The 25,854-nt window shown below is 27.6% G+C and overlaps 1 pseudogene across 1 annotated transcript; it reads right to left on the bottom strand.

Moving 5' to 3' along the window:
- Positions 1–239: 239 nt before the first annotated feature.
- Positions 240–7,727, bottom strand: LOC111288835 (putative disease resistance protein At4g27220; annotated as a pseudogene). Its single transcript, XR_016341534.1, has 5 exons — positions 7,464–7,727; positions 7,278–7,356; positions 2,624–2,715; positions 2,295–2,372; positions 240–2,209 (listed from the first exon to the last, which is right to left on the bottom strand). The product of XR_016341534.1 is annotated as a putative disease resistance protein At4g27220 (transcript).
- Positions 7,728–25,854: the final 18,127 nt, after the last annotated feature.

The raw sequence follows: 25,854 nt of genomic DNA, 5'->3' as shown, positions 1-25,854 counted from the left end.
TGAATAATAAAAATAGAAGTAAACATAAATTAATTTTAATTATCTCAGACAAAAATATCCTCATTCCTCAGCACCTTTTCTTAAAAAAAAAGAAAGGGCTACAGCTTCGAATGCTTCATAATAATGGGATTGACCAAAAGATATGTTTCCCATAGTCTAAAAGCAAATTACTTAATAAAGTGAATAAAAGAAAAATAAATAACATAAAACTAAATACTTAATTTTGTGCAATATGATAAAAAAAAAATTGACATCTACTATTACCTTGATAGCAAATTAGGGGGAAAATTTATCTGTTTGCTTCCAAAGTGAGAAAAATGTAGCGATTTTAGTCTATGCAATGCCACTAATTCTTCAGGTAACTCATAAATATTAGTATCAGAAAATGCAAGAATCTCAAGGGTTTCCATATTTCTCAATAATGAGATGTTCTCGAGCTCGCAATTTACAAAGCACAAAGTTCGAAGATCTGTTATGAATTTAAGTACTTCCAGTGAAAAACTGACATTTTTGAGATGTAAAACTCGAAGGGCCTTCATTCCTTTAACAACTGCACTCGGAATTCTCACTAAATTCTTTCTTGCAAAAACCAAAATTTTGAGCTCTGAAAATTCCAATTTATCGGGAAATTTGTTTATATTGCTGTTCCAAAAGGAGATTGTTGTACAACATCCACAACTTTCACTTGTAGGCCATCCCGTTAACCCCTCTTTTACCATGAATATATTTTTCTCTCTCAATGTTATCCAATGAGCAAAGTCACGAACCACGTCATGCATGCTTACATAGATTTCATTATGATAAGCATGTACACGATCATTAACTGTCAATAACAAATCAGACTTTTGAAGTTTCCTTAGTGTGTCACAAATTTCAGTCAGGAAGTCTTGAATTGAATAAACATCAGAAAATAATCCATAACCAATTCCGAACATAATCAACCACTCAACACTAATATGCAAGTCTTCAGGAAAAAGGGAACACAACAAGAAACATGATCGAATATTGTCTCCCTTCAAATAATCATAACTAAGCTTGAGGCGGTTGTACAAACCTTCACAAACATCTTCATTGTCTAAAAGTCTTGAGTCCTTGAATCGCTGATTTGCTGCTTACACCCATTTAGATCTGCACCATTTAGAGCTTTTGCGATTGATACAATTGCAAGAGGCAAACCCTTACATTCACGAGCAACCTCCTTGGCTACATCATTTAATGTCGAAGAAACATATTTTAGACCCGCATTATATTTGAATAAAGCCCATGCTTCATCTTCAGATAAGATGTAGAGTTGAAATTTCTCTTTACAATTCATTTTATCACAGACTTGTTGAAAGCGCGTAGTCAGGAGAATTTTGCAACCCTCATGTTCTACACCGAATGAAATACCTACAGTCTGCAATTTAAATGCATTCCAAACATCATCAATAATTATGAGGATCTTCTCAACGACTTTCAATCTCGGCCATAACTCTTCTGCTTTTCCTTCTTCCGTCCTTGCTTTAAAATTCAAACCTAATAATTCTGCAATTTTATCTTGAATTCTGATGATGTCTGGAGTTTGGGAAATTGTAACCATCACAACATTATCAAAGAGTTTTTGTTCTTTAGCATGCTTCCCTACTTCTTTTGCCAAAGTTGTTTTGCCCACCCCTGGCATTCCATACAATCCAATCATGTTCACACCATTAGTGTTTAGAGCCTTGATGATGTCATTGAAAGTTGAATTTGAAGATTTAGAAGGCATGAAATCCTCAAATGGGAAGAATTCTATCCCCTGGAGAGGAGGACAGTAGCCCACCCGTGGAAAGTTACAACTCTCAACAAGTTTATTGATAGAGTTCGTCTTCTTTGCCACTTTCATACTTAAGCAATATCGCCAACCCCAGCTTGGGCACCAATTGAAACACTTCATACGTTCTATTTCAGCTTCCAAACTCTGGGTTTCTTTCAGTTCTTTCCCTGCCCTTTCTACCCAGTCCTGGACGTCCTCCTCAATGACCTCAGTTTGCCTTATAGCCTCATCGATATCATGTTTTATCCCATTTTTTTTTCGATTGAAGATCTTTTCGCTTAATATTGAATTCTATAGCAATTTTCCCAAATCGGAAAAAGTAGCTAACATAAGGTGATGCATATTCTGCTGTGAGGTTTCCTACAGCATTGGCAGCGGTAGAGGCAGCAAATTCAGCAGCCATTCTTTGTTGATCTGAGGTTGAAAAACAACTTTAATTATTAGAAAGCATATTAATAACTAGAGAGACAAAAAGTAAGTGTGAATGTTTGCAAAGTACCTTAATTACTTTGGGATCGGAAAATTGTGAAGTAGAAGAGAACAAATTGTTGTTGGATCAACTTTGAAATTGAAAATTCTGCAAATGGTAGAAATTATTCAGTGTTCATGTGTATAATAAGAATATATGTTACATGTGTTAAGAGCAAAGGCAGTATATATTTTGATCATTAATCTATCTAATATTTTCTCAATTTTTAAATAAATCCATTTATTTCATTTTTTTTCCTTATAAATGCAGTTTTTATTTAAATACGAAGAAACAAGTAAAGAACTTTGGAGCAAATAACAAATTATGGAAAATAAAAAATATATATTATTTAAGCTTACCTAACAGGGAATGGATCTTCTAAATTAAGGTATGTGGACGTTTTACATCACCAACTCCAGAGATCATTAGGAAGGGAAAATTAAGGACCAGCCTAAATAGAAATTTAAAAAGAAAGGGTAAAAAAATCAACAACAATAAAATTATAAGAACATGAAATTATTTTTTTCTTTCTTTGGAGCTAAAAGCAAATCAAAATAGATATATCATGAAACAAAATAATACAGTACTTTTTTATCATTAAAAATGAAAAAGAAAGTTGAAAGCAAAGAAAGCAAAAAAGATACAGCAACATTATTTAAGTTAATGTCTTTATTATTCCTCTTACCTGTTTAAGTTAATACTTTTTATGATATTTTTAATATTAAAATATCAATCCTTTTACTTTTTTTATCCTTAAAAGTATTTTTTTAACCTTTTATCTTATTTATTTATTGGAAAACAATTAATTTAAATTTTATATTGCCTACTTTATTCTTACTTTTCGTTATATTTAGAATTTTCATAACTCACGTTATGACACTTCTAATGCCTTTTATATCAAATGATATTAATTTTATTATCTCTTTCGTCTGTTTATGTTATTATTATTTTTTAAATAAGTTTATTTTTATTTTCAAATATTAATTGTTAACATTTTACTTTTTAGACTTAAAAATATTTTTTAGCCATTAACCTAAAAATATTTATAGGAAAAATAATTAATTTAAATTTTACATTACTAACTTAATTATTTATGTTAAAATAATATTATCTAATGTCTACTCTTATATCCTACTACGTTTAAAACTTTTAAAGCCCTTTCTTAATCTATTACGACACTTTTAACATATTTTATATCAATTAATACTGATTTTATTACTCTTACATGTTTATGTTTATTTTTATCCTCTATTATATTTAAAATTTTCGTAACTCTTATTAAGAATGTTATGACACTTCTAAATTATTTTATACTAATAGATATGAATTTTATTATTCTTCTCACCTATTTACACTAATAATTTTTTGAAAAAAATATTTCTAGCTCCTTTTACCTTAATTGATAGGAATTTTATTATTATTCTCAAATATTTACATTTATTTTTATTTTTCATTACATTTAAAATTTTTATAAATATTTATTATGATGTTATGACATTTCTACTTATGTTATTTTAAATTTTTTAATTTTTTGTATTAATTTTGTAACATTAACATTTTAGCCTTTAAAGTATTTTTAGCCATTGGCCTAGAAAATTTATGAAAAAATAATTAATTTTAAATTTTACATTGAAAACTTAATTATTTATATTAAAATAATATTTTTTACATTTATTCTTACTTGTTTCATAATTTTTTTGGCCTCTTCTTGGAGTGTTACAATACTTCTAACTTATTATACACCGATTCATACAAAGTTTATTATTACTCTCACCTATTTAAGTGTATTTTTGCATTCCATAATGTTTAAAACTTTCATAACTTTTTAATAGGGTGTTACAATACTTCTAATCTATTTTATATTAACTGAATCAAATTTTATTATTACTCTCACATTTTTATGTTTACTCTTACCTTCCATTATGTTTAAAATTTACATAGTTTTTTCTTATGATGTTACAATACTTTTTATCCATTTTACATAAAATTATATGAATTTTATTATTTCTCTCACATGTTTACATTAACAATTATTTTAAAAGTTTTTTTTTTATTTTCAAATATTAATTTTTAACATTGTCTTTTCTTTTTTAGTCTTTAAAGTAGTTTAGCCATTAACCATATATTTATAGAAAAAATTAATTAATTTATATTTTACGTTATCAACTTAATTATTTATAATAAAATAATATTTTCTTTCACTTATTCTTACATTTTATTACATTTAAAATTTTTATAACTTTTCTTAAAGTGTTACAACACTTCTAAACTATTTTATATCAAATGATGCGAATTTTATTACTCTTCTCACATGTTTATTTACATAATTTAAAAAAATATATATTTTCAAATATTAATTTTTTAACATTGTATATTCTTTGTCATTCTTTAAAGTATTTTTTAGTCATTAGTCTAAAAATATTTACAAAAATAATTAATTTAAATTTTACATATGTAACTTTAATTATTTATGTTAAAATAATATCATCTTAAGTTTGGTCTTATCATCAATTGCATTTAGAATTTTAATAACTTTTTTCTTAAAGCAATATGAAACTTTTAATCAATTTTACATCAATAATACAAATTTCATTATTACTCTCACCTGTTTATATTTATTCTTGCCTTACATTACATTTAAAATTTTCATAACTCTTCTTTAAGGTATTATAACATTTTTAACCTATTCTACTCCAAATTGTATTATTACTCGTAGCTTTTTACATTTATTTTTATCTTTTTTTTTTTACATTTAAAATTTTCATAACTTTTTTCTTAAAATGTTAAGGCATTTTCAATCCATTTTATGTCAAATTATATGAATTTTACCATTCTTTTAACATGTTTACATTAATAATTTTTTATTTTTTAATATTAAATTTTAAAATTGACTTTCCTTTTTCTGCCTTTAAAGTATTTTTTAGCCACTAGCATAAATATATTTATAAGAGAAATAATTATTTAAATGTTAAGTTGTCAAGATAATTAATTATTTACTATAAAATAATATATTCTTCCACTTATTCTTATATTCTATTATGTTTAAAATTTTCATAACTCTTTCTTATAGCATTAAGATACTTCTAATCCATTTTAGACAAATTGATACAAATTTTATTGTTAATCTCACCTATTTACTTTTATTCTTACCTTTACATCTAAAATTTTCATAATTTTTCTTAGTTTTACGTAATATTTATAACTTATTTTACATTAATTGATATGAATTTAATATTGCTCTCCCCTTTTAACATTTATTCTTGACTTCTATTACATTTAAAATTTTCATACCTCTTTCTTAGTATGTTACAACATTTCTAACATATTTTACGCCAAATGAAGCAAATTTAATTGTTCTTCTCACCTATTCATGCTAATAATTTTTTTGAAATTTTTTATTTTTAGATATTAAGTTTTAAAGTTATATTTTCCTTTTTAGCCTTTAAAATATTTTTTTAGCCATGACCTAAAAATATTTATAGGAAAAAATTAATTTAAATTTACAATGCCAACTGAATTATTTATGTCAAAATAATATTTTCTTCCGCTTACTCTTACCTTCCATTATACTTAAAATTTTCATAATTCTTTATTAGGGTGTTACAATGATTTTAACTCATTTTACTACAAATGATAGGTATTTTATTATTTCTCTCACATGTTGTGTTAATATATATTTTTTAAAGATTATTTATTTTCAAATATTAATTTTTAACATTGTCTTTTATTTTTTTAGTCTTTAAAATATTTTTTAGTGATGCCCTAAAATATTTACAAGAACAATAATTAATTTTAAATTTTTGTACTTATTCTTTATTATTTATGTTAAATTAATATCTTCTTATACTTTTTTTTTCTTAATTATTTATGTTAAAATTTTTATAACTTTGTCTTTTGATGTTATAACACTTCTAACCCATTTTAAATTATACTAATTTTATAATTTCTCACACTTGTTTACATTAATATTTTTTTTTAATTTTCAAACACTAATTTTTTAACACCGTCTTTTTTTACTTTAAGTAATATTTAGTCATTGGCCTAAAATTATTTACATGAATAATAATTAATTTATATTTTACATAATAACTTAATCATTTATGTTAAAAAATATCTTTTTACATTTATTCTTACCTTTTATTATATTTTAAATTTTTATAATTTTATCTTAAGATATTACGTTACTTTTAACTTATTTTAAACTCACTAACATAAATTTTATTATTCTTCTCAACTATTTACGTTAATAATTTTTAAAATATATTTTAAAATATTAACTTTTTATGTTATCATTTTAGCCTTGATAGTATTTATTTAGCCGTCGATGTTATATATCTATTAATTAGAAAAATAATTAATTTAAATTTTACATTAGTAACCTAGTTATTTATGTTAAAATAATATTTTCCAACACTTAAATTTTGCTTGGTTAAAACTAAAGATGGAAAAGATCAATAATGGAAAACTTATTAATTCAATAATTAAAATTTGTAACCACTTTTTTATTTTGTAATTTAACTATTAAATTAAAAAGTTTTATCCTTATCCCTTTTCATCTTCTATGTCAAGTCAAAGCCTTATTCTTACCTTTTATTACTTTTAAAATTTTCATAACTTATTTTTTAAAATTTACAATATTTCTCACAAATTTTATGTCAATTGAAATAAATTTTATTATTTCTAGATCTCACATGTTTACATCAATATTTTTGTATTCTTTCATTTTAAAATATCAATTCTTTTATATTTTCCTTGAAATTATTTTTATGTTAATATTTTATTAATTTATATAGAATCATATTTTTTGTTTAATAATACTTTTTAGGTATTTTAAGAGATAGCAATTATTTTAAAATTTTTAAAATAAATATTTTATTATTTTTTATTTTAAGTAAATTCGTAAACAAGTAAAAGTGAAAATCGAAGACTAATCGAGGCAAACCAGACAGAAGTTGAGCACAGCAAAAATTATGAAGAATAAAATTTATATATAAATGGTTTATTGAAGCATACCTCACTTGAGATGGATCTTCAAAAGCTGTATGGATCTGTAAAGGAAAATCAAGGACCAGTTTTTTTTTTTTCTATTTCCCTGTTAAAAGAACAGAAAATTAGAAATCAATAAAAGCAAAAAAAAAAAAAAACCCCTTTTTTTAGTTATTGAAGTAAAGTAGAAAATCAAGGAAATTAAAAGAGCACCAAAATTTTTTTCTTGAGTTATAAAAAGAAGAGCAATAAGGCAGAAATCAAACAAAGGATTTGGTAGTTTAGCTAGCTGGAAGATGTGGAGATAATGATAGAAGACGATGCTTGATTGCTTCAATGGAAACTGTTTGAGGAGAAAGTTGCAAGAGTAAGGTAAGGCAGCAACACAGAAGAAAAAAGATCAATATAACAAGGAAATATGAAGTTTCACGATCAAACAACTTTACTTCAATTGAATAAAAAAATTGAACCATCAAAGACTTACGTGACCAATTGAAACTACAGAGGAAGTTTCATCAAAGACTTCTTTAATTTCTTTTGGAGTCTTTTTTTTATTATTATTATAATTACTAATTTTCTTATTCTAATCCTTAGCGGAAGACAATTTGTAAAGGGCCTAAACATCTTTTCCTTTTATTGGGAGGCGTAACTTCTTTAATTTTTCATTTTATTAAGAGTTAATATTAAATTATTGTCATTGTATTTTAATTTATTGATTTTTAAATAAAAATAATAAAATAAAAATATTTTATTAATGTAAGTGATAAATTTCTGTTAATTTCAATTTTCTTTCGTGTTTAAAGAAAACCGATGAAATACAAGTCAACTTTGCTTCAAATGAAACAAAAAAAAAATCAACAATTCACAAATATAGAAAAGTTCTACTTAAAATCTTTGTAACTAACTGAAACTACCTGGGAAAGTTGCATTAAAGACTTCTTTAATTTCTTTAAAGTCTTTTATTATTATTATTATTATTATTATTATTATTACTATTATTATTATTGTTATTATTATTATTATTATTATTATTATTCAAACCTTTAGTTGAAGACAAATTGACAAGGGTCCAAAGTAACATCTTTTCCTGATGTCTTGGGCGAAATACATTTTAGTTCACATGTTTTTTTTTTCTTTCCAAGAAATCTGATTGTTATCAAGATTGCCAGCTTGTTCATCACAGCTTTTGCTGGTGGGATATCACATCCACTTTTGAACTATTGATCCCTTTATTTTTGTTTTTTTCCAATTATTTTTCAGCAGTAATTTTCTCACCTACTTTATTTTGTTGGTTTTCAAGGGATTACATTCTCAATCTATGTACATGTATTCTTCAATTGAATCCCCTCAAATTGTATTATGTACTTATAATTTGTTTCATTTATGTTAAAAACGTATTATATACAATGGAGATAACGAGTTATGTATACATAATAAATATTGATGGTGATGGAAGAAGTGTGAAACGTTGGCCGATGAGAATTAACTCGTGGAACAATTAAAAAAAGAAAAACAATGAAAGAAGGTCCTCCAAAAGCATCTTAATTCATTACCAGACCATTTTACTTTAACAAACTTAAATGGAAACTACAAAGTTATCGAGTGAACTAGCTAGCCTTTTCTAAAAGTGTTCACTTGTCATGTTGATATAGATTGAAAACTTTTAAATACATTACTTCAGCATTTTTCCATCTTTTTCTTCAAAAAATTATTGTTGATCGCAAATAATAAATTGAATTTTTTTTTCACCAGAGGGAATATGATAGACCTTGCTTATTAGCTAAATTTTCATGTTACAAATAATTATAAATTGAGTGTAAAATTAAATATTAATATTTTATTCAAAGAATTTAATTTTTTTAATTTTTCTTTTTATTTTAGAGAGTGAGAATTGTATACTTGTGAGACAACACTACTCTCAAATATGCATAAACCAAGAACAACAATTTTTTCTACCACTTTTTGTTGGAACAGTTTTTTAACAGAGGAAACAAATTCTCCAAATTGCAATTTTGGGGTCAGACTGAAAAAAATGAAAATGCAGAAACAACTATCGAAATTATACTAGAGGTATGAATGATTATACGAATTTAGCAACAAATTGACCGCACATGCAGGTCACGTGCGCTTTAACAGTCCCTAAGTGTTTGGTTAAAGTTTTGTTGTTTCTTTGTAGGTGTAATTTTTTTTCACTGTTTCTGAAATTTCACGGCGGGAATTGAAGAGAAAAAGAAAGAAAAATAAAATATAAAAAGAAAGGTGTTTTCCTTGTCCTTCACGGTGTAAACAGTGGTTCAATGCACGACGCTTTTAAGAGATATAGGAATATTAATTTTATCTATATTTAATAAAGAATTTAATTTTTTTTATCTTAATAAAAATAATAATAAATATTATATTATATGAATATGAATAGTTATAATTTTTAAATTTTTATTAAACAAGAATGTGAAAACAAGTAATATAATATTTGCTTCGTACTTATATTTTATATATATATATATATTTATATATTATTAGTAAATTTTTTTATTAAATAATATAAATATAAAAATTACTTATACCTATTAAATATTTAAAAAAATAAAATAAATTTAAAATATTCATTAAATATATATAAATATTAATATAATATAAAAATTTTTTAAAAATAAAAAACAAATTTATCCACCTCGTATCGTAATCATTTACATCCATAAAGAGACGTGTGAGAGACAGCAACCAATTACGAAGGAAGCAGGGGGCATGTCTTTTGGTCTACGTCAACGACCACCGACACTCTCCCACGATATATTCCCTTATCCTGAAATCCACATTTCCACGTTGATTTGATCTTAGCTTTAACAAATGCCATCCTCAATTTTAAATATTAAACAGTGTAGCATTAATTTTTAAATTCCTTTCGAAATAACTTAAGAGTAGAATATCACGCAATTTTTTTTCGATTCTTTTTTATTTAATTTCTTTGGATTCTCTTTTACTGTGATTATACTTAAAATTTTCATAATTCTTTATTAAAATGTTACAATAATTTTAACTCATTTTACTACAAATGATATGCATTTTATTATTTCTCTCACATGTTTGTGTTAATAATTTTTTTTGAAGATTATTTATTTTCAAATATTAATTTTCAACGTTGTCTTTCATTCTTTTAGTCTTTAAAATATTTTTTAGTCATGGCATAAATATTTACAAGAACAATAATTAATTTAAATTTTTATATTTATTCTTTGGTTTTATGTTAAAATAATATTTTCTTATACTTAATCTTTTCTTAATTATTTATGTCATAACATATAGATCCGGGGATCTATCGTAAGACATTGACTTAAGGAATCGTCACTAATCTTTTTTGTCTAGGTGCGATTAGTCACCTAAAGAATCTATTCTTTTAAGGAACACTTAAGCTTAAGGGTCCATAAAAAAATAGATTCAGGTCTACTAATCAAAATAAGGTTCGAGAGTACGGTTATGTGTGAGAAAGGTTATAATACCCTCACAACGCCCATCGAAAGATGATACTAGCTTAATTTTGTGTTATTTAATAAGCTTTAAAAATTTACCAAGTAATTAATTATTGAAAATTATTCTCAATTGACTCTAATACTTTTAGCAGAAAATTGAAAAATTTTTCTCACCTCAAGAGTATGCAAGAAAATTACTGTTTCACTTGCAGAAGCTCCATCGTTGGATTGTTTAACATTTATATTTCTCAAGAAAAGAAAAAAATAAAGACCTCAATTTTAGATATAAATCCTTCTCTTTCCTAAAAAAAAAAACACTTATTGCTTTTGTACAAGAAAAATTGATACTTTCAACTTTTTCTTAAAACGTTTTTTTTTTATAAAATTTTTAAAGAAAATTGGTACTTCTAACTTTTCCACAAAATGGTTTTTTTTTTTTTTAATTTTAACTTCAAGAAAAAATTGATACTTTCAATTTTTTCTTAAAAATATATTTTTTTAAAAATTTTTTTATTTTCAAAAAAAATTGATACTTTCAACTTTCCCTAAAAAATATTTTTTTAAAAAAAAACCCCTTTTTTACTTTCAGAAAAATTGATACTTTCAACTTTCTCTAAAAAATATTTTTTAAAAAACCTTTTTTTTTTATTTTCAGGAAAATTGATACTTTTAATTTTTCCTTAAAAAATATATATTTTTAAAAAAATTTTATTTTAAGAAAATCCTAAAAAATAAGAAATAAAATTAAAATATACCAAATAATTCTAATTTAAAATAATAATAATAATAAATAAATAAATAAATAAATAAATAGAAAAAAAAAAAACCTTAGGCGGCTCAGCTCAAAGGTTGAGATTCGGCTCGACTCCAGAAAGGTGAATGGCTCGAAATCATGGCTTGACGAAAGGCGGCTCGACTTCAGGGGTTGGTTGGCAATCGGATCAGACATGGGTCAACGCTCGGGTCGAGTCGAAGCTTACAAAAACATGTGGATCCTCTGGGCTGATTTAACACCAAAACGATGTTGTCTTGAACAAGTATAAAAGGCCAAAAATCCTATTTTTTTTTGCAAGACGCTTCTCCCTTTCCTCTCTCTTCCCCTCAGTTTTCTCTCCCTCTCTCTCTACCTGCGAAGAACACCGACAGGATTCTTACTAGTTTTTGGGTTTTTTCATCGGAAACTGGGTATTTCACTAGAAAAGTAGTCGAAAAACTGAAATATTGTCGAAAAATTCATCGGATTCTGGAAATTTTCTAGAAATTTTCCAGAAAAAAAACTTCAAAAATTAAAAAAAAATCTTCTAAAAATCCTAAACTGCCTTTAAACACCTTTTGTCTCTGTTTCACCTCTCTGTTGTGTTTTTCTCCCTATCTGTGTGTGTCATTTCCTGTATGTTCCAGCACCTATTTTTAGGGATTGATCAGAAGAGTTTTTGATCAATCCCAATTCCTTCTAGGATTAGGATTCATACTTTGAATCCAATCCAAACTCTTTCAATCCCCTGATCCACGGCAGAACCTTCTTCTAAAACCAAAAATTATATCTATCAAATAATAATTCAAACAAAATTTAGAACAGATAAACCCAAAATAATAATAATAATAATCATAATTGATAAACATACATTGATAGATAAATAATAAAAAATATATTAATAAATAATAAAAACATATATATATTAATAGATTAATAAAAAAGATTAATAGATAAATAATAATAAAATATATATTTATAAATAAATAAAAATACAAATACAAATGGACTTACCCATTTAGATCAGGCCCAATTGATCCGGGCTTGGATCAAATTGAATGTCTACAGCTGCCCCTCTTTACGCATTTTCTGTGAAACAGAAATTGTGCAAAGATGTAAACACCCATTCAAGAATCAATTGATTTTTTTTTTTTGCTTTTTTTATTTTTTATTTTTTGGTTAAAATTTTTATCAAAACTCCTCTAAGTAGAGGCTCAATGACTTTGAAAAACATAAACAAAGCTCCTCTAAACATAGGCTTAACGACTTTGAAAAATATAAATAAAGCTCTTTTAATCAGAGGCTCATCAACTTTTGAAACTATAAACAAAGCTCCTCTAATCAGAGGCTCATTGACTTTTGAAAAATAAACAAAGCACCTCTAATCAAAGGCTCACTGACTTTGAAAAAATAAATAAAGCTCCTCTAAACAGAGGTTCAACTACTTTTGGAAAGTAAATTGCTCCTTTAAACAGAGGCACCATAACTTTGAAAAGTAAACGCTTTTTGATAATCATGTCCAAAAGAGTTAAAGATCATGTTTGAAGGAATTTCAAGAGATTATGCCCCAAAGGTCTTACAAATCAATCATGATACCGAAAGTTATCCTATTTCAATGATTAAAAACTTACCTGACAAGTTTTTTTTTCCAATTTGAAAAAGTCTCCACATCTGTCTTTTTCATGTGGAATTTAGAATACCCTTGCTTTTTGAATTTATGCACTATACTTTCTCAAATGCAGTATATGCTTATGCGAAATGCAATGCATGCAAAATTCAATGCATGTTATGCAAATGCTGACTAATTAATTTCCATTCAGTTATGGTACTCAAGTTTCTCAAGCTCTTTTCTTGGGCCTCAAACCCTTTATTCTTCAAAGATCGACTTACACTATTTTTCAGGATTGAGTTAGCATAACTCTCAATCATCTCTTTCATTTGATTCTTATATCCTTTCTGTAGGCAATCTTTTTCTAAATTCAATGTCCTTATCAGGAACTGAAAATTTCAAATTTGCCTTTATCACTCTTGACCTTTCCAATGTAATATAACAATCTTTCATGTTATTATTCATTTATCAATCATTATTTCAATATCAAAAAGTAAGAATGTATTCATACATTTTTTTCATTGCAAGGTATTAATGAGAAAATAATAGGAATGATAGGAAATAATCAATAGAAGAGGCACACAAAGAATGAAGAAAAGTGTCTTTTATTAGCAGAAAGGTTGGCAAACTTTAGCCAAAAAAGAATTACAAGGATAAGTACAGGGAGACAATGCCTAAAAATGAACAATCGAACAATCATGATAACACATCTCAAGGTTCTTCTGAAAACTCAACCATCCAATGCATTTAACAACTTAGAGCTCCTTCGAATTTGCTAGCCTCCATGCCAATGAATTTTTAGATTTGATGCTATATCTTTCCCATCTAAGCTGCCTTTTTAGATTTTCAACTTAGATAAACCCCCTTATGACTCAAACCGCCTTCTTGAGACTTTTGCCTTGAGTCCCCTTTTATCTTTTTTTTTATTGTTTCTTTTTTTTAAGCATAGTATTTCTTCACAGCATAAAATTTACAAGATGGGGCAAATCAGTTCCATCCATCTCAATCAGTATCAATGTTTCACCTGAGAAAGCCCGTTTTACCACATATGGTCATTCCCAATTCGAAGTCCATTTTCCTCTATTATCATGTTGATTTGGAAGAATTCTCTTTAAGACTAACTCTCCTTCTCAAAAATAATGAGGTTAGACCTTTTTGTCATGAGCCCTCATCATTTGTCTTTGATATAGTTGATCATGGCATAACGTTGTCAATATCTTTTCTTTAATGAAATTCAACTGTTCATAGTGCTCTCGAATCCATTCAAGCTCTTCCAATTCAACTTCTTTTTGAACTCTCAAGGATGGGATTTCCACTTTCACTAGCAGTACAGCTTCCATCCCAGAAACCAAAAAAAATGGGGTTGCCCCAGTAGAAGTGCGCATTGATGTTCGATATGCATGTAGTGCAAATGGTAACTTCTCATGCCAATCTTTATAAGTCTTAGTCATCTTTTCAAAAAGTCTTTTGATATTCTTGTTAGCTGCCTCAACTGCCCCATTCATTTTCGAATGATATGGTACCAAATTATGATGCTTGATCTTGTATTGGTGTCATGCTCCCTAATAATCTTACAAATTTTGAGTTCATGCTTTTCGGTTTTTTTTTTCCATTGATCCCTCTCTTCTTGAAGTTTTTGAATCTCTTGCTTTAACTTATATTTTTTGGATTCAAATTTTTTTGTTGTAAGTTTTAATTCTGATGGTATCTTTTCAAGCTTTTCTCTTATTAGTGGTTGAGAGATTTCATAAGTGAATACCATTTTTTATCTTCGTTTTGCTCTCCAAACCAAGTATCCAGAGGTGACCTTATCAGTGAATGATCCAGGACTCACTTTATGGGGGTTTTTTCATGCTTTAATCATCTCATTCATCCTCTGAAATGTTTTTGGCTCACTGTAAGAAAAATCTAACTGATGAAGCCCATGCATCATAAGAATGAACTGTTCTACCCCAAACTGCCCTCTCACTAGAAGTGGTGCATAACTTGTTACTCCTCATAAATCTAAAAGTGAGACCACATTATTATCTCTATGCTGATACAGCATAGGTTCATGATTCATCTACGAGATCAACCATCTTACTTCGGCACTAGTCAATTTTTGTAGGAAAGCTATCCACTCCTTTTTAGACTTTTGTTCTGACTACACACTTTTATGAAATTCTTTGATCAAAGCTCGATTATGGACATAAAGCTTTGAGAAAGTACCTTTTTTCACTTGAAATGGTTTTTCATCTATAAGTACAATAACTGTATGTAGCCTATAAAATGCCTTCCATTTTGACGACAGTAACTCAAAGATCTAACAATCTCTACTAATATTACTGTTGAAGGGTTACAACCATTGATCACACTCTCAAAGAATTCAATCATTGCTTTTTCAATATAACCCAAAACCTTTGTAAATATCACTATTCCGTATATAGCTAAGGCAAATACATCTAACCCCCGTTCTTCGTCGATATGTTGCACTAAAAAATCATGAAAGAACTTCCAAGGTAGGCAAACCTATTCTTGTTTCTTCTTTGTATGAGAATCCATAACTTCTTTGTCTATTCCCATGAGTCGAGCCAAATCCTTACGAAATCTTGACTTATGTTTTTTGACATATATCTTATCAGGAGCCTTGAGGTGCAAACCCAACAAAGTCGAATATTCTTCGATGGTTGGTATCATATCAACTTCATTGAAGATGAAACACTTGTATACAGGATCCCAGAATTATGTTGTAGCTTTGATTAGTTGATCATCGACATTTACTATGAGAAGGTGTGCTATATATCCATGCCTCTAGCAAAACTTCTCTTGTCTAGCTGGGCTCATTTTCTTTCATATATCAACCAAATCTTCTAAATTATTTTGTTTGAGGAGGATAGATATTTCTTGAGATGGAGTAGAATCATAGTTGATTGGTAAACAATCCTCCATCTTTAGTTGCATCTTTTTTTACTATACTTTTACTTCGTTAGGTGACTCACAAAAAGCAAATACAGATGAAGAGTAAACTAATCGTTCTATAGAGTTCATGAAAAAAACTCTTTATTGAAGATCAAATTTCAAGCAAATATTTTTTATGCAACTTTATGATATGAGTACGGATCATGCAAACATGAATAAAAGAAGAGATTAGTATACCAAGTAAGAAGGAATAAATAAATAACTAAGTAAATTAAAAACATTACACAGAATAAGAGGAATGAACCCTATGCTTTTAGTCAATTCTAAAAAGGAAGAAAGATGGCTCTATCTATAGGTTAAGCACTCTTAAGGTTCACTATATGTGATTTGAGGTTAAAGTTTAAAGGTTCTCAAATTGCTCCTTACATCATTGTCCATCACAGACTAGTAAGGCACCTTAATCCTCGCCCATTATAGGCTACAAGTAGAAAAGGTACAATTTGAGTAGAAATATTTCGTTAGCCACTACGGAAGCATTAAATCTCACAAAAGTAATAGGTACTTTACTCTCTCCTAAAAGGACGGAGCTCGGGTATAGAGCTCATGTTATGCATATGCAAATGAATGACAGAATTAACAAAGTAAATAAACATGAATGAATTAAAAAAATCTATATAAAAGGTTCAATTTTATTAGGCTTTTGGATAACACAAATTTATTTGCTAGCCTAACTCTTAGTGGAGTCGCCAAATTGTCATAACATATAGATTCGGGGATCTATCACTAGATATTGACTTAAGGAGTCGCCACTAATCTTTTCTGTCTAGGTGCGATTGGCCACTTAAAGAATCTATCTTTTTAAAGAAAACCTAAGCTTAAGGGTCCCTAAAGGAATAGGTTCAGGTCTACTAACCAGAACAGGATTTGAGAGTACAACTACGTGTAAAAAAGGTTATAACACCTTCACAACGCCCATCGAAAGAGGTACCAGCTTAATTTTGTGTTATCCAATAAGCCTTAAAAATTTACCAAGTAATTAATTATTGAAAATTATTCTCAATTGACTCGAATACTTTTAGCAAAAAATTGAAAAAATTCCCTTACATCAAGAGTATGCAAGGAAACTACTGTTTTACTTGCAGAAGCTCCATCGTTGGATTGTTTAACATTTATATTTCTTAAGAAAAGAAAAGAAATAAAAACTCAATTTTAGATATAAATCCTTCTCTTTCTTAAAAAAAACTTATTGCTTTTGTACAAGGAAAATTGATACTTTCAACTTTTCCTTAAAGGATTTGGAAGTTTTTTATTCTAAGAAAAATTGATACTTTCAACTTTTTCTTAGAACGTTTTTTTTTTTTTACAAAATTTTTAAGGAAATTGGTACTTCCAACTTTTCCTCAAAATGTTTTTTTTTTTTTAAATTTTAACTTCAAGGAAAAATTGATACTTTCAACTTTTTTCTAAAAATATATATATATTAAAACCTTTTTATTTTCAAGGGAAATTGATACTTTCAACTTTCCCTAAAAAATATTTTTTAAAAAAAAACCCTTTTTTTTACTTTCAGGAAAATTGATATTTTTAACTTTGATACTTTCAACTTTTCTTAAAAAATATATTTTTTTAAAAACCCTTTTTTTTTATTTTCAGGGAAATTGATACTTTCAACTTTCCCTTAAAAAATATATATATTTTAAAAAAATTTTATTTTAAGAAAATCCTAAAAAATAAGAAATAAAAATAAAATAAAATTAAGATATACCAAATAATTCTAATTTAAAATAATAATAATAATAAATATAAATAAATAAATAGAAAAAAAACCTTAGGCGGCTTGGCTCAGAGGTTGAGATTTAGCTCGGCTCCAGAAAGGTGAATGGCTCGAAAACACGACTCGGTAGGAGGCGGCTCGGCTCCAGGGGTTGGTTGGCAATTAGGTCAGACACGAGTCAGTGCTCAGGTCAGGTCGAACCTAAAAAAAACACGCGGATCCTCTAGGCTGATTTAACGCCAAAACGACATCATCTTGAACAAGTATAAAAGGCCAAAAATCTTTTTTTTTTTTGCCAGATGCTTCTCCCCTTCCTCTCTCTTCCCCTCAGTTTTCTCTCTCTTTCTCTCTACCTACGAAGAACACTGGCAGGATTCTCACTGATTTCTGGGTTTTTTCGTCAAAATAGGGTATTTCACCAGAAAAATAGTCGAAAAACTTAAATATCGTCAAAAAATTTGTCGGATTCTAAAAAATTTTCAAAAATTTTCCAAAAAAAAAATCCAAAAATTAAAAAAAATCTTCTAAAAATCCTAAACTACATTTAAACACCTTTTGTCTCTGTTTCACCTCTCTGTTGTGTTTTTCTCCCTATCTGTGTGTCTTTTCCCGTATGTTCCAGCACCTATTTATAGGGATTGATCAGAAGAGTTTCTGATCAATCCCAATTCTTTTTGGGATTAGGATTCATACTTTGAATCCAATCCAAACTCTTTTCAATCCCCTGATCCATGGCAAAACCTTCTTCTATAACCAAAAATTATATCTATTAAATAATAATTCAAACGAAATTCAAAACAGATAAACCCAAAATAATAATAATAATAATAATCATCATAATTGATAAACATACATTGATAGATGAATAATAAAAATATATTAATAAATAATAAAAACGTATATATATTAATAGATTAATAAAAAAGATTAATAGATAAATAATAATAAAAATATATATTTATAAATAAATAAAAATACAAATACAAATGGGCTTACCCATTTGGACTGGCCCAATTGATCCAGGCCTGGATCAAATTAGGTGTCTACAATTTATGTTAAAATTTTATAACTTTATCTTTTGATGTTATAACACTTCTAACTCATTTTACAACAAATTATACTAATTTTATAATTTCTCACATATGTTTACATTAATGATTTTTTTTATTTTTTTATTTTCAAACATAAATTTTTTAACATTGTCTTTTTTTACTTTTAAGTATATTTTAGTCATTGGCCTAAAAATATTTATATGAATAATAATTAATTTAAATTTTACGTAACAACCTAATCATTTATGTTAAGAAAATATCTTTTTACGTTTATTCTTTTCTTTCATTATACTTAAAAGTTTTATAATTCTATCTTAAAGCATTACGTCACTTCTAACTTATTTTAAACTAACTGATATGAATTTTGTTATTCTTCTCAACTATTTAAGTTAATAATTATTAAAATATATTTTAAAATATTAACTTTTTATGTTATCTTTTTAGCCTTGAAAGTATTTATTTAGTCATTGATGTTATATATCTATTAATTAGAAAAATAATTAATTTAAATTTTACATTATTAACATAGTTATTTACTTTAAAATAATATCTTTCAACACTTAAGCTTTGCTTGGTTAAAATTAAAGATGAAAAAGACTAAAATTGAAAACCTTATTAATCTAATAATTAAAATTTATAATCACTTTTTTATTTTGTAGTTTAACTATTAGATTAAAATGTTTTATCCTTATCCCTTTTCATCTTCTATATCAAGCAAAGTCTTATTCTTACATTTTATTACTTTCAAAATTTTCATAACTTATTTTTTAAAATGTTACGATATTTCTAACATGTTTTATGTCGATTGAAACAAATTTTATTATTTCTAGATCTCACATGTTTACATCAATAGTTTTTTATTCTTTCATTTTAAAATATCAATTCTTTTATATTTTGCTTGAAATTATTTTTATATTAATATTTTATTAATTTATATCGAATCATACTTTTGGTTTAATACTTTTTAGCTATTTTAAGAGATACCAATTATTTTAAATTTTTTAAAATAAATATTTTATTATTATTATTATTATTATTATTTGTAAACACCATTTTTTAATTATTTTTTTCTTCTCTTTTCTTTCTTTTTCTTTCTTTCTTTCTTTTTTTTTTTTTTCCTTCTTCTTCTTTCCTTATCCAATTCAAGTTGACTAAGGTGTGATTGCATTAAATGCACCATCACCAAAGTCTAAAATGCCAGCGGCCACCACCACCGGCAGCCGCCCGACACGTTGCCTAAATTGGCAGCATGGATTTTAGGTTGAAAAATTGGATTCGAATCTCAGAAAAACTAGGATTTGAATCCTATAAAGCTTTATAAATAGAGTTTGTTACCTGTAAGGAAAAAGATAGGAATCAAAAAAAAAAACTAATAAGAAAATTGTCAAAAAAAAGTATTTTGTCAAAGAAAAACAAAAATAACAAAAAAAAAATCAGAAACATAATCCCTTGGAATGGGGAACCCAGCGCTAGCATCACAAAAAAAATGACACAAAAAAATATATTTTTTGGTTAAAACTTTCAGGTCAGATCTACATTGTTTAGCACTTTTAGGTGAAAAGGAAGTCAGATCTAGGTTTAGGAGGTTGAGAGGAACATTTTACTCTTTTTTTAGATTTTTTGACCATCGACGACAGCGGTCGGTGACCGACAAACGGTGGCAACGATGGCAGAGGCACCGATCAACTAGCATCTGTGTTTTAGCTGCGTAAAAAAAATGAGGTTTTTTTTTTTTTGAAAGGGAAGAAATGAATGAAATTTTTTTTGACTTTTATATAAAAGACTAAACCTAAAACGACGTCATTTCAATAATGCCCAAAACGACGTCATTTTGAACCCTGAGGATCTGTACATCAATCTATGACTCGACCGAAAGTCTACACACTTGACTCAGTGACCCTGTGACCTGTTTCTCTTTCAGCCTCTGACCAATCCATCTAAACCAAACCATATTGAATCGAACTGCCCCGAACCGCTAAATCGACTTAGATCGAACCGCTAGTGCCAGATCAAACGTCGGTCCGAACCACGCGTTGATCGGACTGTTAATCAATTCGATTCAGGTAAAAAAAATTTTTATTTTGATTTTTTTAAAATTTATTTTATATATTATTTTTGTTATTTTAATTATTATTCTTTATATTTATGCATGTTAAAATGTTAAAATTTACCAAAATAAATTTTTATTATTTTATAATATAATTAACAAAAATAAGTGATAAAATATAATAAAATTTTTTTGATAATTTTGAATAAACCTTATAAAATAATTGGTAAAACATGTTGATTAAATAAAAATAATATAAAGTTGATAAAAAAATAAGAAAAGAAAAAATTTTATCCAATGATGGGATTCAAAGGTACTCCGAGTAGTGATGCCTATGAAATCTCTAGGTGAGAAGATTTTTTTTAAATATTACCAGTATATTGGAGTATTTATAAAAATTTTTCAATACAATAAAAATTTTTTTTGTTAATAATAATTATAAATTAATTAATAAATTAAGAATAAGTAATAAAAATGAGAAAAAAAATTTTTATCCAATGATGGGATTCTAAAAGTATTTCAAGTAGTGATGCTTTATGAAATCCCTAGGTGAAAAGTTTTTTTTAAATATTACCAGTATATTGGAGTATTTATAGAAAATCTTCAATATAATAATTATTTTTCTTCAAAAATTTAATTTAAAAATAAAAAAATTAATAAAACAATAAATAAAATTTCTAAAAAAGGAATAAAATATGCGCATCAACATGATAACATTCTGCATTGCATGCACGATATAGTTTTTTTTTACGAAAAATAAATTTAAGCCTCTGAAAATAAGATTTTCAGGTATTCTAAGAAGTGATGCTTAAAAAATCTTTAGGTGAGAGATAGTTCTTTTAATATTACCAACATACTGAAACATTTTAAGAGTTATTTTAGTAAAAGTTTTCTAATTTATTTTTTTCGAATAAAATTTAAACAATAAAAGAAATAATTTTCAATAAAAAAATCAAGAAAATTATTTTTCAAATACCGAAAATGAAACTATTTTTTATCGAAATCAAAGGACAACACATAGTTAATTGGTATTGTTTTAAATGGGCATTGTGGGGATGCTAATCCTTTCCCATACGTAACCGACTCCCGAACCCAAATTATTACACAGACCCTAAAATTATCCTCTTAATGAATTTTAATTAATTTTAAGATTTCATTAAAAGGATATGTTTTAATAGGTAGCCAATCGCACCTAGCCAAAAAAGATTGGTGGCGACTCCGTTATTTTTTTTATTTTTGTTTTCAATTCGTCAGGTGAACATAAAATCGTTACGAGAACTTGGCGACTCGATTGGGGATGCCTTTTATTTTCAAGAGTCAAGCCAAAATTAACTACATGTTATCCTCAAATTTTGATTTAAATAGTCTTAATCGGTCTCTTAGATTTTTATTTTTCACTTTTAACAAAAAAAATCAAATGGTAAAAAATAAAAAATCTAAAACAAAAAATTCGCACATGTTTCTTTTACTATGCCTCTTATGCTTTTATTTATTATTCATAATAAATTAGGATACATTTGCACACACAATGATACGTTACATCTCATGCATGAGCTCTACACCTGGGCTCTATCCATTATAGGAGGAAGTAAAATACCTATGCCCTTATAAGGTGATAACCTCTATAATGGCAAGTGAAATACTTTCACTCAAATTAAATCATTTTCATTTGTAGCCTGTAATGGCTGAAAATTAGAGTCCCTTACTAGTCCAACATGGATGACAATGAGAAACAATATGGGAACCTTTAGACATGTGTCAATCCAAATCCAGCACATAATAAGCTTAGAAAACCAACCTTAGGTAAAGCTTTGTCCACCTTCTTGTAAGAAATACCTGAGAATGAAAATTGTGTGTAATATAAAATAAAACAAAACAAAAAAAATCTAAAAAACTTAAAATAATGTTATTTTCAAACCGTATCCTCACACTAACTCAATTTTTTTTTACATTAATCATATCATACAATTATGCATCGAGATATTTGCCCTATGACATATTTTTCCTAAGAAGTTTTCATGGATCTCATACTACAGATTTGCTCATCCTAAGTCACTGTACCATGTAAGTTGCATAATGAAGTACATGTTTGGTCGAAAAAAACTCAACCAAAGAATGGAGATTGCTTGCCCGTTGGCTATGTGCCTGAGTTACCCGAGAGGGTGCATTTGAATCTCACACAGAATGATTTAGAAGATTTAGCTATTATCTAGGGACAGTTAAGGGAAGAAAGAAAAGAAAGCTTTTGTAAGAAGTATGGGTAGATTGCATCACTTATTTCAGTAGTGATCAATGAACAATTGATTAGGGTAGCTATATAGTTTTAGGATCTATCCTATAGATGCTTCACTTTTAATCAAGAAGATTTAATGCCAACTATTGAAGAGTATTCAGTTTTACTTGGAATAGAACTACAGTGTCCAGATAAAGTGTTTACTCAAAAGTTAAAATTAAGTTATCACAAAAAATTGGCCAACCTTATGGGGTTAAAGTGGAAACCATTTATTCCTTCACAAAGCCTAAAGTTGAACATCTCGACATTCATTGGGACTTTTTTTGAAACTTCATTCAGGAGCATTTGAATGATGACCAAGGCATGGCTGTGTTTGCTTTATCATTGTATGGAATGGTAATCTTTCCAAAGACTTTGGGTTACATTGAGATAACTGTGGTAGACTTTTTTGAACAAATTGAAACCCAAGCAATTAATCCCACTCCAACAGTCCTAGCTGAAACCATCAAATCACTCAATCTTTGTCGATGAAATGGAAAGGGATGGTTCATAGGATGTGCACCGCTATTATATGTATGGGTTAGAAATCATTTCAAATGTGGGAAGAGCTCATTTTCAAAGCCATATCTATAAAACAAAGCACCAATTGAAGAGTTCTATAAAAATCAATGGCCAACATTGAAGATAAAAAAAAAGTGGGTCTTTTCTTGTGAAGGTTTACTGGTGATGAAATTAAATGGATGGTGCCTTGGATGTCTCGAGTGCCTTTGTTGTATCATGAAGAAAATGAGTCATGGATACCATTGTTAGAATTATAGGGTATTGTAAGTTACGTTCCATTGATGGTACTTAGGCAATTTGGTGCAAAGCAATTTGTTCCTGTTACTCATGACCTGGCCCAAGTAGAATTCACTTACGGGGAACCAAATCCCTCAAAAACCCCAGAACAGTTAAATCAAGCATGGAAGAAAACACGAAGGATAAGATTAGGGCCTCTAATCGATAAAGTCACCCCTAATTATCAAATTTGGAAAGCAAAGCGACTTAGAGACATAATATTCCCTTTCGATGATAGCTCGCATCGATCGACTAATCTTTCGATAAAAGTGCAATTATAAAAAATCGAACTTGTCAAAAAAGAATTAGAAGTTGAAAAAGAAAAAATAAGAAGAGAAAATTTGAGACTTCATGAGAAGGTGGGACAATTAAAATATGAAGCAAAGATATAAGAGAACAAATTAGAAAAAGCCATAAAAGAATGAGATCTAGCCAATAATGATTTAAAAGATCTGCACCAGGAAAATAAAAGGTTACGAGTCCAATTCAAGACTGGAAAGGTCACTAAATCTTACCTTAGTCAGCAACGTAAAGTGGATGAGCTCCAAGAAAAAATGAACCAATGGAAAGGCAAAGCTTAAGAAAAGCAAAAGAAGGCCATCAAAATTTCTCAAGAATGTTAGAATTGGAAAAGGTTATATAATACAGCCTTAGCAAGATTGGTGGAATGCCAAAAAGAAAAGGAAAGGTTGAAAGCCACACTCGTAAAAGAGAGAAGAAAGTACTTTAAAGTACTAAATAAGAAAGAATCACTTCACCAGATAATCTAAGGGTTGGACCTATAACTGTAAGATCATAAAAACTATATTTTAGCAATAATAGATGAGTGACAGAGAAGGGAACAAGATTGAATCTTCATATGTGATTCAGAAAGAGATGCCTATATGATATGAAAAATAAACAGTTTAAAGAGGCAATAGTACATAAAGCACGTAACCAGTCAAGTTTGTAAAGCAATAAAAAAGGCATGAGATATGGTTGAAAAGGTAGATGCGTTAAGACAAGAAAGTCAATCCTATAGAAGAACATGGACAACTCCTAGTAAACTTTTTAGATAAGGCAAAAGACCATTATGAGCAAGTTAAACGCTTCTATGGATATAATTCTAGGATGATAAATCCTATGTAATCAAAGTTGTATGGAATCAATGAAAATTTTTTGTGTTAAAATTTATCCAAGAGTAAATATTTCATACTTGCATTCATGCATCATTTGCACCATTTTGTTTTCTTTCAAAAAAATAACAAAAAAATCAAAATTTTGAGATATGGCATTCTGATTTCTTTAAAACTTTTATGGTAATAAAGGTTCAAGAATAGCTTGCCCTTCAAAATTTTCAACTCAATCCACTCACCATTCATACAACACTAAGACTTAAACAAGAATCATGGCGCAAGAACATGCCAGTCGATTTGAGAGAATTGAAAAAGCTTAAGAAGAATTGAGAGAAGACCTTAGTACAATAATGGATATGCTTAAGAAACTTGACAAAGGAAAAGCAGTGAAAGAACATCTCAGTTTTTAAGAGTAATTGCTAGATATGGTAGATCCTATATACCTTTTAGGATTCGAGTCGCGACTAACTCAACCTTCTTAAGGAACTAGAGTTCAAATTCTTACTCCCAGTGGATATTCCAATCTTTATCCAAGAATGACATCAACACCTGTTCTAGGACAATTTCAAAATTTTTTTAATCCTGTTATAATGGAAAAATCACTTGAGCCAATCTTAGTTCTTAATTTAGATGATCCCAAAGAAAGACAAAAATAGGGGATAAAGATATCTGAGAAAGTGAAAGATAATAGTACCCAGAAAAAGATGAAGTTATTAGAAGAAAGGCTTAGAGTAGTGGAAAAAATGAATCTTTATAGTTCTATAGATGTAACCAAACTTTGTTTGGTCCCTGATGTGGTCATTCCACCTAAATTCAAA

This window comes from Durio zibethinus, chromosome 4, assembly GCF_047325235.1.
Source record: "Durio zibethinus cultivar Kanyao isolate XHJ-2024 chromosome 4, ASM4732523v1, whole genome shotgun sequence".
In the NCBI taxonomy this organism is placed as follows: domain Eukaryota; kingdom Viridiplantae; phylum Streptophyta; class Magnoliopsida; order Malvales; family Malvaceae; genus Durio; species Durio zibethinus.
This window is presented reverse-complemented; position numbering and strand designations above follow the sequence as displayed.